This window comes from Amblyomma americanum, chromosome 2, assembly GCF_052857255.1.
Source record: "Amblyomma americanum isolate KBUSLIRL-KWMA chromosome 2, ASM5285725v1, whole genome shotgun sequence".
NCBI classification, from domain to species: Eukaryota; Metazoa; Arthropoda; class Arachnida; order Ixodida; family Ixodidae; genus Amblyomma; species Amblyomma americanum.
In genome coordinates this window covers 208551241-208568434 of record NC_135498.1, presented here as the reverse complement: position 1 = coordinate 208568434, position 17194 = coordinate 208551241, and the positions used below count along the sequence as shown (strand labels likewise).

The following is a 17194-nucleotide window of genomic DNA, read 5'->3' as shown; positions in this document are numbered from 1 at the left end:
CACGCCAGATCGCTGCTTATATAGGGTCCGCTGACCCCAGGTCCCTAGTTGGGAAATTTAGTTCATTAAAAATGCGTCGAATCAATGTGATGTAGATCACGTGTCCAGTCTTTAGGGTCCGCCTTCCAGGACGGCGCCAACAACACACTCTTGCCACTTCTGGCAAGTTATGGTCCGCGCTCTCCAGGCAGCAGTGATGAATAGCCCGAAGGGGGTCCCATGGCAGCGTCGAAGGTCAGTCACCTGCACTTCACAGTGGTAGCGTGGGAACTAAAGGTTGCCACTGCAGTTTGCAGAAGGTTCCACGTGGAGCGTGGGAACTAAAGGTTGCCACTGCAGTTTACAGAAGGTTCCACGTATGGACCTTCTTCACCCCGCGACGTCACGAAGATGCGGTGGCGCTAATGTTAGCAGCGACTTTCGCATGGTAGGAAAAACAGGTTCCGTTTGCCCGTGCCTACCGCAGCTGCCGCAGCTACCGGCGGCTGCTTCAAGCCTGTGCACTGCAGAAGCAACATGTATTGACCAGCTGCGTCACTGCTGGATCCGCGTAGTAGCATAAAAAATATTAAATTAGCCTCGATAGGTTTCTCGCGCATAAATGCCGCATTCGGAAACTGGCTAACAGGCATTGGGCCACGGTAGTAAAGCGCGAAGTCTGGGAGTGGATAGGCACTGCCACTAAATGCACTTAATAACTTGCAAGTTAATGCGTTCATTCACCTGAACTTCAGGATAGTAGGCTGATAATTGCTCAAGGAAAAAAAAGACATATGCAGCTGCACACTGTTAGATGCGGGCCCCTGGTTCGCTTGTGCCGTCTCTCGCCAAGGTCGGTGTCGCTGGGTTCCGGATCGGGAGACTGCTGTAGTGGGGGTGACGAAGAGATGAGAGGGTCTTCGAGGTGAAGAAGAGACTGAAGGGTTTATCTACATTTATACAAAGATCGACAGAGTGAATCGGGAGCTGGCGAACACACGCCAGATCGCTGCTTAAATAGGGTCCCCTGTCCCCAGGTCCCTAGTTGGGGAATCTAGTTCATTAAAAATGCGTCGAATCACTGTGATGTAGATCACGTGTCCAGTCTTCCGGGTCCGCCCCCAGCCACACACTCTTGCCACTTCTGGCAGATTAGGGTCCACGCTGTCCAGGCTTCAGTGATGAATAGCCCGAAGGGGGTCCCATGGCCGCGTCGAAGGTCAGTCACCTGCACTTCACAGCGGTAGCGTGGGAGCGAAAGGATCCCACCGCAGTTCGCAGAAGCTTTCACGTAGAGCGTGGGAAAGCACAGTCTAAGACGAAGTTGTTTTCGAAGCATGAGGATTCCGGAGACGTTGGCTTAGTCAAACCCGGCCGCATTTGTCACGGCTCATTTGCAGTTCCGCCGCTCGCCGGCTCCCCCGTCGTCCCCTCCGGGAGAAACATGTCCCGGGTGGGTCCGGCGTTGAGAACAAAAGACAGGTTTACCAAAGCCGTTCTCAGACAGCGGAGAGCCGTTTCACCCCGTAAACAGCAGGGGGGGGGGGGAAGGGGGGGGGGAAGGACCCTTGTAGACTTCACCACCTGCACTCGTAGCGCTGCAACCACATCGACGGCCCTTTGAAGCCTCGGTAGATTGATGATTCCCAGTGTTTGGCTTGAATATTCTTGGCATGTTGGCGTCTCCAAACGTAACAACACGTACTTATCACCTTGAGCCGGAGTGCACGAGGCGCCGACAGGTTCCCTCGCCCCCAAGTAATGCGTTTTTTTGATAATAGCACACCATGTTTTAATGGCGCGTTTTATGACATTCAATATTTACTTGATACTGTTTCTTGATATGACGACGTAATTATTTCATTCGAGTAGAAAGAAGTCTGGTAAGTTGTGTCAATCTTGCGCGGTCGCGTTGGTGTGCTTAGAATAGCGTACCTTAAGTGTGCTAAACGCCATATGCTTTTACATTGCATCATGCATGTGTCATGTTTCATGAGGTAGTACATGATCGCGAAGCTTGTTTGGAAAGAAGCAGCCGAAGGCGTGCTACTAACAGACACGTGGCGAGATTGAGAGGGGACGCGGCAATGAAAATTGTTTTCGTTATCCATGCATGCAATATGTAAGTAAACTTGGTGCAAATATGAAATTCCTGCGCTAGTTTCACTAATTCCCTTTATGTATAGCTATACCTGGTGCAGTTCTGGGTAATTATAATTTACACCGTCGTCAAGTCCCCCCCAAGGTCTCAAATAATTTAGTAGATAGTGCGGTTTTTTTATGCCAGCATGTGCATAAAGCCCCGTTCATTACGATTACGCAATTAGTTCTTTTTCTATATGATCAGTACTTATGCATGCATAGTTACATGAAAACGTTTCTTACAAGAAATAACTAACACAGTACTGCGCGTGTAGGGAAAAAATCGAGAGATTTATTACGCTCCTCAACGTCTCAGGAATAGTTTGCGACAAATGGAATCATTTGATTTTCATGCGAATTACGAAGGTGAGTGATCCAGTCGCAGAAAATGTGAGAGGTCACAAAACGAACCTTAAAGTTTATTCCCTCGTTTATGGCATCTTCGCTTTCGCTTTGGACAAAGAAATGCGGCACTGAAATCAAAGAAATTACCTCACAATTTTTGACGACCACACTTCTAAAAAGCGTAATTTATAAATTTGTACTCAATAATTTGCTATAATTTTTCGTCACGAAACTAGACTTCAGGGCTAGGAAAGAAAATAATTCTAGAAATAAAAAAATTTCACCAGATCGACCACCTTAATAAGAGGACAAGTCGGCCTGGCTTGTGCGTGGTCATGCGGCTAAAAACAGCGCTAAGCGAGACAGGAGATGAGGGACACGACGCTGTCCCCACTTTTCGCACAGCGCTACACGTACGTATGTCAGCAGACGATGAGCGCATGTCTGCTCCGACGAAACAAGGCCAGCACTTCCCCTCACTATTGTCCCGAAGTAAAATCATTCCGGCTAGTGCAGAGTGTCAAAACTTGTTTTATTCAATGCCTAGCGCATAAACGGCAGGAACGCTTTCTACATGTTTACTACTAACCATATATATAAAATACAGTGGCAAACTATATCTCTTTATAGGCCGCACGTGGCCAACGCGAGCTCGTGTACTTCAACAAATTACTAAGTTGGAAGCATCGACCATTGCTATGATTCGCAGAAACTGGAAACGCGCCTACAAGCCTTGAAAACCCGCGCTCAACGCCTATCCGCAACGCCACTCCCCGACCTTTTGCCTACCACGAGCTCGCTAGCGACTGCAGCGCCACCTCGTTTGTTTACAAACATGCAGGAGGTCTATAAGGAAAAGCACAGTCTAAGACGAAGTTGTTTTCGAAGCACGAGGATTCCGGCGACGTTGGCTTAGTCAAACACGGCCGCATTTGCCACGGCTCATTTGCAACCCCGCCGCTCGACGGCTCCCCAGCCGTCCCCTCCGGGAGGGAGATGTCCCGGGTGGGTCCGGCGTTTAGAACAAACGACAGGTTCACCAAAGCCGTTCTGAGGCAGCGGACGGTCGTTTCACCCCGTAAACAGCAGGGGGGGAGGGGGGAAGGTCCCTTGTAGACGCCACCACCTGCACTCGTGGCGCTGCAACCACATCGACGGCCCTTTGAAGCCTCTGTCGATTGATGCTTCTCAGTGGCTTGAATATTCTTGGCATGTTGGCGTCTCCAAACGTAACACCCTGTAATTTGCCAGCTGCGCCCACCCTATGCCTGCAAACTTATTAATCTTATCCGCCAGCCTACCTTCTGACGCCCCCTGCTACGCTTGCCTTCTCTTGGATTTCACTCCGTTATCCTTAAGAATCCCCGCCCCCGATGAAACGTGCGTATTTTGTAGTTCTTTAAATTGTTAGCGCGACGCTGAGGATAGTGTTAACAATTTTTCATTGTAAACATTCGTACTATAACTGTTAGTAGCTAAGCTGCGTTAAGCTGATGTTTGTGCTTAAGTTTAAAAATTGAAGCTAAAAATTTTCGTTCCATGCGATTTAGATTCATGACGTCGAGGTCCAGATGCCTCCGTAAACATTGTTTTGAAACCAATGGCGGTGTGGCCCAGCCTCAGGAATCCACGCGAAAATAAAATTCCGGACACAATTTTGTGTTTCATATTTAAACTTCTCTGCAGTAGAACAGTTCCGTTTACGGTGAAAGTAGTGCTTTCTTCGCTTCAGCGTGGTAATACAGCGTGTGTTTAAACTTAGAAAATACACAATTTTTAAAATCAGGCTTTTTGAGTTAGAAGAGCGCTTTTTTCGGCATAACATTGTCAGCGGTGTACTACGTCAGTATGCAGGTAAGACGTTCTAACTAGAACCGGTTAATAAATACTGAATTGGCAACTTTTTAACTAATACAGTTATACACCTTAATTATTGACAAGCGTGTAGCACACCGGAACTAATACTCATATGAGCTTTTAGAGCTTGCAGGCAAAGCAACCTCTTCAATGCACGTAACTTGCTAAAATAGCCAAAATTTGTTGGGCCACAGCGCCGAAGGTAACCGGGTTTTCGAAATTACAAAAACTGATATGAGTATTACTTAGGGTGTGCTACACGCCGGTCAATAATTGAGGAGTGCAACTGTAATAGTTAAAAAGTTAACTATTGAATATGAGTTAATCATCCTGATAGTTAGCACGCCTTAGCTGTATTCTAATTTACTATGCCGCTAAGAATGCTGTGCCGAAAAAAAGCATTCTTCTAACTCAGAAATCCTATTTATAAAAATTGCGTAAAATCCTAGATAAAACAGCCTGCATATCGACACGATTCTGTCCTGGGCATCGCTTTAGTGAAGACAGCCAGTGGTGCCGAGGATGTTTATGACGTCTGCGGAAGCGCAAGTAGCGAAGGTGGCGCTATCCTGCGTCTTCTCTCGCGGCTTTCCTATGCGGCGTCTCTTTGAGCTCGTTTTGCGCTACACGCAAATACGGAGATGGCGCCGGTGACGCGTTTCTTACTGCGCTCCATATCAGTGTTAAGCGGCACGCTTTGCCGCTCACCTTAATGCCACGGGGGGCTGAGTGCTTTCTCTACGATATGAGATCTATCTATCGAAAGAGTTCTATACAAAGTGAGACCTGACAGAATATCAGATCTATGCGAAATTCCAACCACAACCTCATTTTTTCCCTGTTTTCGAAGTAACAGTTGATGTATATGTGACTGGTCAGCCACAAAGTACGAGAGTCGTGACGAGCGTGAGATGTGAAAGTGAAGTACAGGACACGAGATGAGGTTTCTCGTTTACGTGCTTAGTTGCTTTGCTTCCAATAAAAAGTATGTTCTTGCTGAAGCTTCATACTGGATTCTTAACTTTTTCTGCTAACACTTAGCCCCAGATGATGGTGCTGGCGAAACTTTCTCACCAGTCTCCCCGGCTTAAGTAAGTGGGGCACGAGAGGTAAGAAAACAAACACGCGGAACAGCTGGTACTTGGCAAATTCGTGCAGCTGTACCTTTATTGATCCCGAGAAAAACGTAAGCAAAATCGATGAAAATACTATAAAATGACGCCGAAAAATAAAGAAATGTTCGATTCTTCTGGAGGGTAACCGTGCTCCCAGTAGTAATATTGTCGGTTGCTGTGAAACAATATTCGTTTACCTAGAGGAGCAACCCTGCACCGCTACTTGCGTCGAGGATTTGGAAGCACTGAACTAAGGAATGGAAGGTAATGCCGACGGAGACTGAAAACACATAACAGTGTAGAATGACCGAATAGCCCGCAACATTGCAAGTAAAGCTGCTGTGTACACCCGCGGGCGCTGATTCAAATGCCGTGCGCAGCTATGTCTTTTCCTTAGAATATATACCATTCGGACGGAAACTTTCCAAAATTTTAAGAATGTTTTGGCCTCATATTCCCCTCAATTTTTGAACGACATTTCTCTTGGTTTCGAGAGAACAAGAGCTATAAGGATGCATGCTTGAAAATCATGTATACCCCAATTTTGAGACGTGTCAGCATGGAAATAAATAAAGACGGTGAAGCCATAGCGCAGCTACTTTAAACGTAGAAATTAATTGAGACACTCATGCAAGCAGAAGGTTTGCGAGCCAAAACAGCACATTCAAGGGGATCCAGATATCATCCTGAATTGTCGCCACCTCCTTTCTCATGGGGCGTGCTGTTCCGTTGACCTACGTCGGCCCGGAGCTCCGTGCATCTGTAATCATTTTTCTTCGCACTGCAAAGGACTGAAATGGCTTGCCCAGCGCCGTCGTACCTCAATCTGCCCCATCATCCTTCACATCCTCCATCGAATCAACCAGGTGCCCTGAAGCCCAAACCCTCATGCAATATAGTAGTAATAAATAAACAAATAGCTGATCACGTGACGTTAGGCATCACATGCTATCCTGCATGATCGGCGCGATTTATTTTTGCCCTAGATGACGGACATTCTAGGCCGAGTGACTCGGCAGTGCTTCGATATCCCCCTTCGTGTTCTAGCTTTCCAATGTTAATGGTAGTGTTCTAGAGTTTCCGAATACCTACCGTCTTTCAGACCATAACTTGAGGCAACGCCATGCGGCAGCTTCAGAGATGGTTCAGAAAATCTGCATTATATTTAAACGTGGAGATAAACAAGCGAAATGCGTTTTACCAGATTTGTTGCCAAAAAGACGAAGCTTCTTCCAGTAAGTCATTTATTCTAGGTGCGAAATTGATATTTCATTTGCTGATGATAAAGACAAGAGCATAATTATGCGCACCTGATCGGGGCATGGAAAGCGTTCGCGCGCAGAATAAACAATAACAACATTACACAAGCCTTGAATGATTCCTGAGCAGCTATCACTGTTTGAAGAATATTAACAGGCTGTGAATTAGATCACAGGCCGCGTTTTAATCAAGGTGATAAACTGACTGTTGTATATCAGTCTATTTATCGATACGCACTGTATTCTGCAATATTAGTCAGCGGCCCTTGACAATTGATTGTTACACAATCCAGGTGTGTCAGAAAGCTCCTAATTCTAGCAAAATTGAAACGAACGATGCATGGATGAACGACGTTTATGTGTCAGGTCGCACCACTGGCAAAACACAGTAGTTATTCAAAGGTCGTGGCACACTAAATGAAAAAGTGCCACTTACATTCACATTATCAATAAGGTGATAGAGAAATGCGCAGAATATAACCAACAACCCCTATATACAACGCTCGTTGATTACGAAAACGCATGACTCAGTGGAAACCTCAGCAGTCATGTAGGCGTTGCGGAATCAGGGTCTAGAAGAGTCTTATGTGAATGATCAGCTGCAAAGCATGATAAATGAGTCAGACCGGCAGAGTGGAACGGTAGGTCTTAAAATTAACATGCAGAAAACCAATATATTGTTTAACAGTTTCGAACCGTAACAGCAGCTAACAATTGGTAGCGAGGTTCTAGAAGTGGTAAAGCAACACATTTACTTAGGGCAGGTAGTGGCTGGTCAGTGCGGGTCATGGAAGGGAAATCGCTAGAAGAGTAAGAATGGGGGAGTGCATATGGCAGGCTCTTTCAGATCATGCATGGCAGTTTACCATTATCCCTCAAGAGAAAACTATACAACAGCTGTGTATCCCCGGTACTCACCTACTGGGCAGAAACATGGAGGCTAACGGAAAGGGTTGAGCTCAAATGAAGCACAGCGCAGTGACCTAAGGCGAGGAAAAAGACAGGTGCAGCGTTAAGAGACCGGAAGCGGGCAGAGTGGGTGAGGGAGCGAACGCGTGTTGATGACATCCTAGTCGGAATCAAGAGGAAGAAACGGGTTTGGAAATGGCATGCAATGCGAAGGCAAGATAACCGCGGGCCCTTAAGGGTAACGGAGTGGATTCCAGAAGTCAAGCGTAGCAGGGAGTGGCAAAGGGATAGGTGGGCGGATGAGATTAAGAAGCTTGCGGGGATATGGTGGCCACCGCTGGCAAAGGACAGGGTAATTTTAGAAACATGAGAGAGGTCTTTGCCCTACAGTGGGTGTAGTCAGGCCCATGAGGATGATGGCATTAAAAAGCTGATGGTTCAGTAACACATGCATCAAAAGCCTTGCTCACCTGATCGTCGTCGTCGTCAAGCAATGACTACCGCAGCCCGGCCGCATAGGCGTCTCATTGCGAACACAAACGGCGTGAGAGCAGCCGCCAAAACACGTTCGTAGCACTGCGGTGGTTCATTGCACGGTGCAACGGTTTCTGCCTGCAATGCGCAGGTTCCATATCGCATGTGTTTACGGGCAGATACAGGTGCTGGCGCCGGCTGTTTGAGCGCCAGATCGCTGCTGTGAAAGAAGGCGAGACGCGCGATAGGGTGTGCAGCAAAACCCGCCCGAGCACGCTCTCCCGTTGGCACCGCACTCGGGGTGCGTGCTGCTCGTAAAGAGCGATAATACGCAACGACTGTCATTGTTTTGGTGGCCCGCGCGAGGTCAATGCTGATACGCAGGTATGTTTAGGCCATAGGAGAGTTGCAAGGCATTGGCGCGCCGTAGAACGTGAACGTTAACAAAGGGCCAGAATTTTGGCACAAAAATCGGCTAATACTAAGACACTCCAGTGCCAATGATCACCTGTGCGTGTGCCATGTGTTACACGCACAGTAAAAGCGAGTAATTTACTTGTGATACAGGCTTTTTGAATAACAGTAAAATCTATGATCAAGCGAAACACTAACACAGGCAAGGTTTCATGTTGCCGCCTGGATTTGGTTTTGTATGCGGTCTTGAACGAACTGCTGCTCCACGCCAATGTTCAGACGCCCTGTACATATCGGAGTTCACGCGCTTCATATTTAACTGGCAAACAGAGAGCCCGCATATATCGTATTTACATCTTTCAGAACACCTTTTCCTTAAACTGTTAATGCGAAACCATTTCTTGGTTCATGAGGTGAGCCACCGGAAGCTGTGGAGAAGCGCTATGGACGGATGTTGTGGACAGAGCGTGTCCGCACGAACTGAATAAAAGTCACGAAAAGGGAACAGCTGCGTAAGTGAGAATCGAACCCGGGTTACCGGCGTGCGAGACGGGAACGCTTTCACTTCGCCACGACGCTTCGAGTTGAATAAAGGCGTCTAGTGAACTCGCAGATGTCTCAGAAACGTATTTACGAGATGTGTACTAAGCCGTACATCAGTAATTATGAGAATCTAGATTACAGATGTTTGTTTCCGATAAATTTTCCTCCGTGCTGGGTGTATGGATGGATGGAAGGTAGGAGCGTCTCCTTTGAAACGGGGCAGTGGTAGTTGCCACCATGCTCCGTTTCTTTTTTTTCTTTATATTTTTTATGTCTGCTGTAAGTTGTTAATAAAATTCTCCATTTTCTTTAATATACGTCTTCCTACACTTTAAAACTTAAGTCACCTCTCTGCTTTTGAGCCAGCATTCCTCCAGTCGCTTATTGCTAATTTCCGCCGCAGATTTATTTACATGAATATTGTTATCTCTAAACCCTAACTTTTATCCCTAACTGTTATCTCTAAACCCTAACTGTTAAACCCTAACCGTATTAAACCCTAACTGTTATCTCTAAACCCTGATTGAAGTGCTGTCGTAGCGCCATGCGGCACCCAATGAAACCTCCCTCGCAATGAACGGCGCTGTTGCAACAGATGGCGCGCGTAGGGGAAATGATGGAGGTGTGATGACCGATGCGCGTTAGGGAGGAAAGACGCGCATTAAAAGGAGTGCTTTATCATTGATTAACTTCAGCAGAATTAAGTGCACCACTTGAATTTTATACTTTTACACAGTTCTCGACTGTTCGGAGTTGTCAATAACCCAGTCTGTAAAGCAGCAGCTTTTATTTTTGGAAACATGTTCTCCCACTTAAGAATATCGAAGACTTTTAAAAATTTTTGCAAGCACTTTCGCAATAGAACTTTTTCTCTTTTTTTGCGCCGGCCCGCAATAATATCCTGTTCTCCATTTCGGAACCTTTAGAGAACACGTGGGCCGAGGTGCTGCTGATAACTGATAACATCTTTCAAAGACACACATCATATATAGGTAGGCAGTAACAAATTTCAACGCAGCGAGCAATGGAAAGGAAATTGATAGGTGTAATGCTTAAAGACAGAAAAGAGGCAGAGTGGGTCACGGAACAAACGCGGGTTAATTATATTCTAGTCGAAATCAAGAGGAAGAAATTGGTTTGGGCAGGTCACGTAAAGCGAACGCATTAATGACCCTTAAAGGCAACGGACTGGATTCGAAGAGAAGGCAAGCGTTGTAGTGGACGGCAGAACGGTAAGCGGGCGGATGAGATTTAGAAGTTTGCGGGGATAGAGTGGCCGCAGCTGGCATATGACAGGGTTAATTGCAGATATATGGGAGAGGCCTTTGCCGTGTACTTCAGGAGAGCAAGCTGCCGGGCTAGTTGGGGATGCATGTTGTAAACTAGGAAGCGCTCGTGAACCTGTTTTTGTGTCCCTCACTCTGTCCTTCGTCCCGTAGTTTGCGCTTCCTAGTTTACAACTTTGCCGTGTAGTGGGCGCCGTTAGGCTTATGATGAGGATATGTTGGCTAGAGGGCCAAAGAATAATGTTTGAGAGAGTGACAGCGTAAAAGCGAAAGTTTATTCATTTATTCATTCAATACTGCCAGCCATGGTAGGCGCGGGCTGGAGAGGCAATACAACGAGATGCAAGGCATGGTAACATTTAGCACACAAATTAAAAGATAAACAAACAAAAGACAACACAAGCATGATTCGAACAAAAAATAGGTAAATTGTACACAACTTTTTTTTCGCCAGAACGGGGCTTACAACATTACAAATTCTTTATAAAAAATATACAATTCTCTCAGTGCTTGTTAGTCCACCCAAAGGAAGCTAGTTCCACTCAGTTATTGTTCGGGGAAAATAAAAATATTTGCATAAGTTTGTTCTGGCACGATAAGGTGTTAAGGACTGGGTGTGACGATGTCTCGTTAAGCGCGTCACTAGTGGTTTTAAGTAAGTGTCCGGGCTCATTGATGACTTGTTATTTTTCTACAAAGAGAGAAAATTTAGTCGCAAAAGTTTTCTTCGAGTTTCCAGCGTCTGTATGCCGTTAACAGTCATTAAATGTGTATGGGAATCGGTAGTGCGGAATTTAGAAAAAATAAATCTAACTGTTTTCTGCTGAATCATTTCTAATGCATGGATATTAGCTTTAGTGCAAGGATCCGACACTGTACAGGCATATTCTAATTTTGGTCTAATGATTGATGTATAAGCTAAAACCTTAGTTGAGGAAGGGGTCGTTTTAATTTATATCTAAGAAAACACAGTTTACGGAGGGATGATGCACAAATGTTAGAAATGTTGGCATTCTAACTTAAAGTATTAGTTATTGTTACACCAAGGTACTTGCACTGCGTTACTTCTGATAGGCACCGTGATGATAGGCGGTACTGGTAAGATAGACTTTGTTTTTTGTTAGGTATTCTCATGAAAACCGTTTTTTCGGCATTTAATTTCATCTGTGTCTGTAACACCAATCGTTAATGCTGTTGAGGTTAGAGTTAAGCACTACTTGGTCCTTCGGAGTTTTAATTTCTGTGAATAAAACGCAGTCGTCCGCGAACAGCCTAAATTGAACTGTTTCTGTGATAACGTTAAAAATATCGTTTACATAGATAAAAAATAACGGGCCAAGGACGCTTCCCTGAGGGACTCCAGATGTTACCGGTAGGGAGCGCAAGCAGTGACCACCAACACAAACAAATTGGGTTCTGTCAGTGAGGTATGCAGTAATTGATTTAATTAAGAAAGAAGGTAGACCAGCGAATTTGAGTTTACGAATTAGTTTATGTGAAACAAGACCAAACGCTTTCATAAAGTCTAAAAAAATTACATCTACTTGGCCAGATCTATCGAGGATTTCTGCGAAGCTGTACACAACATAAGTTAATTGAGCTACAGTTGAGTAACCTTTCCTAAAACCATGCTGAAGGGGAGTTAGAAAACCTTTGTTATTTAGAAATTCAGGTACGTTATTGGCAATGATGTGTTCTAACATTTTACAACATGACGATAGCAATGAAATGGGGCGATAATTCTGCAGGAGGGTGGAGTTGCTTTTTTTCAGCACAGGGACTATACGAGCCGCTCGCCAGTCAGAAGGAAGGTTTGCCGACGAAATGAACGCTCGGGAAATAACGACTAAGAACCTGGATAACATTTCAGCGTAACGATTAGGAATCCATTGGGGGATGTTATCTGGTCCTGGAGACGAACATAGTTTTAAGTTCAGAAGCATTGCACTGACACCAGGCAAAGACACCAAGTAACACTCATCGTCGTTTTGTTGGTGAAGGACCTCGGTTTGCGCATGTATGATTGAAATGGAAAAAAAAACACTCTGGAAATATTCATTAAAATGATTCGCGATTACATGCTTGTCGCGAATGATAGCACCACCACGCAGTATTTGATATACGGGCTTTCTCTTTTTGAATAAATGGCTCCAATATTTATTAAGCTTATTCTTTATAAAGTTGGGCATAGTAACCTGAAAATAGTGCCGCTTGCCTCTGCTCACAGCTTGATCAAGTGTGGCCCGTGTACGATCAATAATGCGCTGGCAGGCGCCGCTCCGTTTCAAACGTTTCAGTTTCCTTTTGGTTTGTAAGATACATCATGTAATCCAAGGCGTTGGTTTTGTACACTGCCTGAATTTGTTTGGGATAAAATTGTCGAGACAATGACTGCATATCTCCTTAAACTGGTGCCATAGTACAGTGACGTCAGACGCATTAAAATCACTTATTCGAAGATCAAGATAGTTCAGCACACTTTCATCGCTTGCGCGAGAAAAATCTTTCAGAGTTTCAAGTTGTACGTCAGGAAGTCGCGTGAAGCATTGAAAACACATGAAAAGCACACCATTTTGTGATCAGATATGCCAGGCTCAACAGTCACTTCAAAATTTTCAATTGAACGGCTAACAAAGACTAGATCCAGCACAGAACTAGAGGAGTTTTTAGCAAGCATTATGCCAAACATATACTTTGAATGACTGTTGTGCATACTGTCAAAGGGTTGTTTGTTCCAAATAGTGCCAGGCAAGTTGAAATCCCCTGTAAATATTATTTTGTGGTGTGTAAATGTAGCCATTTGTTCACACAAATTATTGATAAATTGGGGGTGAGAATGGGGTGCTCTATATGCAGCAAATAACATAATACTCTGCCCCCAAGAAATTGACTTTTAAGGTGAAACTCTAATGATTGTCAATCTGTTGTAAAAGAAAAGCAGACAATGGTTTTTTTTACTAGAACGGCAACTGAGCCCCCTCTTGACTCGGAATCACGGCGAAATACTAGAAAAGTGCTAGGAAAAATATCACCAATATCCTCATGTAACAGAGTTTTCGTTATTACCACTATATGTGGGTTATATTCTAAGCAAATAGCTTCCAGTTTTTCGCTTTTGTTCACGATGCTTCTCGCATTTAAATTCAGCAGGCGTAGGTCTTTGACTTGCGGGGTGACACGTCACTGATTAGGCGAGCTGTTTTCAGTTCTGGCCAGCTTAACTCTTCCTTTTTTATTGTCATCATGAAGATATTTTATATATTATAATTTATCTATTTATTTTAAATATTATATATTATATATTTTATATATTTTACTATAAAGGTGGCGCTGCAAATTTGACGTAACAGGGTACGTAGTAGGGATGTCCATGTCCTGATGACGTGGTTGAAGCAATGTTGCATGTGTGCCCTGATGATTGATCAGGTTGCGCATACGCTCCGGTCAGACGAAGGAAGATAACCTGCACAAGGCAGCAGAAAGGATTCTGCAGCCACATGCAGACGCTGGGTCTGCCGAGCCCACAGGGAAGGCGAAGCATTAAATTATGATCTAATGACTTGTGGCTAAATTTTGTAACGCTCCTTACCATTACACAGTGCTCCTCTTCAAAAAAGGAGCCGTTCCTTCAAGCACCGTTGAGGGTGAAGGCTTATTTTTAAAGCGCCTTTAGGTGCTCCCAGGGTTAAGAGGCCTTCGGGGCGACGGGGAGCCACTTTTACGCGTACGTTGTCCTTAATATTGTCACCGGCGAAAATACAGAGAACCAAACTGTTCACTCGGGCGAGGTTTGCCAACACCGCCGCGCTCGTTCTGGACAAAGAAGACGTTCGGCCACGCGCTCGGGAACACAGTTCGACCTCCAGGTGGCGCCGGCAGAAAGTCAGCAGCGTGGCATTGCCCCTCCCATCTAAGAGGCATCGACTCGATGCCGCACGCGAGGGGAAGAAAAAAAAATAAGGCGAAAGGTAATGGCGGGGTTCGGTCCGGGGCTAACGGGAATAAAACGGCTTCATTCGCGCCACGTGGACGACCTCGGACGTCGGGTGTCGAGAGGACCGGGCAGTTCCTTGAGGGAGCACCTCGTAGGTCACCGCGCTGAGGCGGCGTAACACCTGGTACGGACCAAAGTAACGGCGAAGAAGCTTCTCGGAGCGCCCTCGCAAACGGATTGGGCTCCACACCCAGACTTGGTCACCGGGTGTGTAAATCACCTCCCTGCGGCGGAGGTTGTAACGCTCGGCGTCGCGTTGTTGTTGGCACCGGATTCGCTGTCGAGCAACTTGGCGAGCAACTTCGGCGTCACGGACAAATTGGTCGGCATCCACGACAGAAGAGGGAGTAGGATCCGGAAGAAGCATGGCGTCCAGCATGGTCAAGGGTTCGCGACCGTGCACCAAATGGAAAGGAGTGAAGCGCGTCGTTTCGTGAAGCGCAGTGTTGTACGCGAACGTTATGTACGGAAGTATCCGGTCCCAGTTCGCGTGGTCATCGTCGACATACATAGAGAGCATATCGGCAATTGTCTTGTTAAGCCGCTCAGTCAGTCCGTTGGTTTGCGGATGGTAAGCCGTTGTCTTTCGATGACTGGTGCCACTGAGTCGAAGTACCTCGTTCGTAAGTGCCGACGTAAACGGGGTTCCCCTGTCAGTTAATACGACCGTTGGAGCTCCGTGACGAAGCACAATGTTATGAATGAAAAAACTTGCGACTTCGGCGGCGGTACTACGGGGAAGAGCCTTGGTCTCACAGTAGCGGCTGAGATAGTCAGTGGCAACAGCAATGTACCGGTTACCCATGGAAGACTCCGGAAACGGACCGAGTAAGTCCATGCCGACCTGTTGAAATGGGAGGCGCGGGGGATCGATAGGCTGCAGGAGCCCGGCTGGTTTAGTCGGTGGCGTCTTCCGGCGCTGACATTCTCGGCAGGTTCGGACGTAACGGCGGACAACCGCAGCAAGCTTGGGCCAGTAGTACTTGGTGCGTATGCGCGCCAACGTGCGGGAAAACCCGAGATGGCCCGAAGAAAGGTCGTCGTGGCACGCGCGCAGAACTTCGTCGCGAAGCGCAGCTGGCACTGCAAGCAGATAGACAGTGTCCGTTGGGCCGTAGTTCTTTTTGTAGAGTACCCCATCGCGCAAGCAAAACGATGACAGTCCGCGCTTGAAGAGCCGAGGTGGAGATGGGGCGATTCCTTCAAGGTATTCTATGAGGGGCAGCAGGTCAGAATCGGCCCTTTGTTGTTGGGCAAGGGTGGACGTGGTGAGAGCACCAAGAAAAGCGGAATCGTCGTCGGACTCGTCAGTGGGGCACAGGATTGGGGCGCGAGATAGACAGTCAGCATCGCTGTGTTTCTGGCCAGACTTGTGCACGATGGTGACATCAAATTCTTGTAACCGAAGACTCCATCGAGCAAGCCGCCCCGAGGGATCCTTCAGGTTCGCCAACCAACAGAGTGAATGGTGGTCGCTCACGACCCGAAACGGGCGGCCATACAAGTACGGACGAAATTTCGTAACGGCCCACAGCACAGCTAGACATTCCTTTTCCGTTGTGGAATAATTGACTTCTGAACGGGACAAAGTGCGACTGGCGTAAGCAATCACGCGTTCTAGACCATCCTGCCGCTGAACAAGGACCGCGCCGAGGCCAACGTTACTAGCATCAGTGTACAGTTCAGTGTCGGCCTCTTCGTCGAAGTGGCCAAGCACAGGCGTACACTGCAGACGGGACTTGAGTTCTGTGAAGGCGCTGTCCTGGTCTGGGCCCCAGATGAAGGATTCAGAATCCTTCGTCAGGCGGGTCAAAGGCTCTGCTAGCCGGGAGAAATTGGGAACAAACCGGCGATAGTACGCGCAGAGGCCCAAGAAACGACGCAGGCTCCGTTTGTCTGTTGGCTTAGGGAAGGCAGCTACGGCGGCCGTCTTTTCGGGATCTGGACTAACACCTCGTGCGCTGACAATGTGACCAAGAAACTTCAGCTCTTGAAATGCGAAGTGACATTTCTCTGGCTTGAGAGAGAGACCAGCGGAACGTATGGCCTCGAAAACAGCACGCAAGCGTTTCAGGTGCTCATCAAACGTGTCAGAGAAGATCACGACATCGTCAAAATATACGAGGCATGTCTGCCACTTCAGACCGGACAGCACGGTGTCCATCATTCGTTGGAACGTGGCTGGGGCCGAGCACAAGCCAAAAGGGAGTACCTTAAACTCGTATAAACCGTCTGGCGTAATAAAGGCGGTCTTCTCTCGGTCGCGTTCGTCGACCTCTATTTGCCAATACCCACTGCGGAGGTCGAGGGATGAAAAGAAGGTGGCATGGCGCAGGCGGTCTAGGGAATCATCAATTCGGGGCAGAGGGTACACATCTTTTTTCGTGACGGTATTCAGGCGCCTGTAATCGACGCAGAACCTGAGGGTGCCATCTTTCTTCGTGACGAGAACAACAGGCGATGCCCAGGGGCTCGTGGAAGGTTGGATGACGTCGTCCTGGAGCATCTGTGTAACTTGGCGGCGGATGGCATCGCGTTCTTTGGAAGACACGCGATAAGGACGCTGGCAAATTGGTATTTGGTCGTCAGCAACGACAATTCGATGCTTGGTAAGCGGCGTCTGTTGGACCTTGGAAGTTTCCGCAAAACAGTCGCGGAAGGAATAGATTAGGCTTTGCACGCAGTTTTTCTGACTGGCCGAGAGGTGCGGGTTCGCGTCAGTCGGAATGGCTGTAGCCGTCGCGTCGGCGAGGTCTGACGTGGTGGATAAAGAGCACTGCCTCGTACACTCTCCAAGCTCGTCAAAATAAGCGACGACTTCTGACTTCGTCAAATGTTGCGGTTCACGAGTAAAGTTCGTGACTAAGATTTCGGTAC

General features: G+C 46.9%; 1 protein-coding gene across 5 annotated transcripts in view; it reads right to left on the bottom strand.

The window, feature by feature from the left end:
- LOC144122120 (uncharacterized) overlaps positions 1–8349 on the bottom strand; it is a 246248-nt gene extending 237899 nt beyond the window's left edge. For 2 of the 5 annotated variants that reach the window (XM_077655652.1, XM_077655648.1), the window contains exon 1: positions 8077–8349. The gene's annotated coding sequence lies outside the window, so the exon portion shown is untranslated. Of the gene's footprint in view, positions 1–7615; positions 7681–8076 lie in introns of all 5 variants that reach the window. The other 3 variants (XM_077655647.1, XM_077655650.1, XM_077655651.1) reach the window with 3 other exon arrangements.
- Between the last annotated feature and the right edge of the window lie 8845 nt (positions 8350–17194).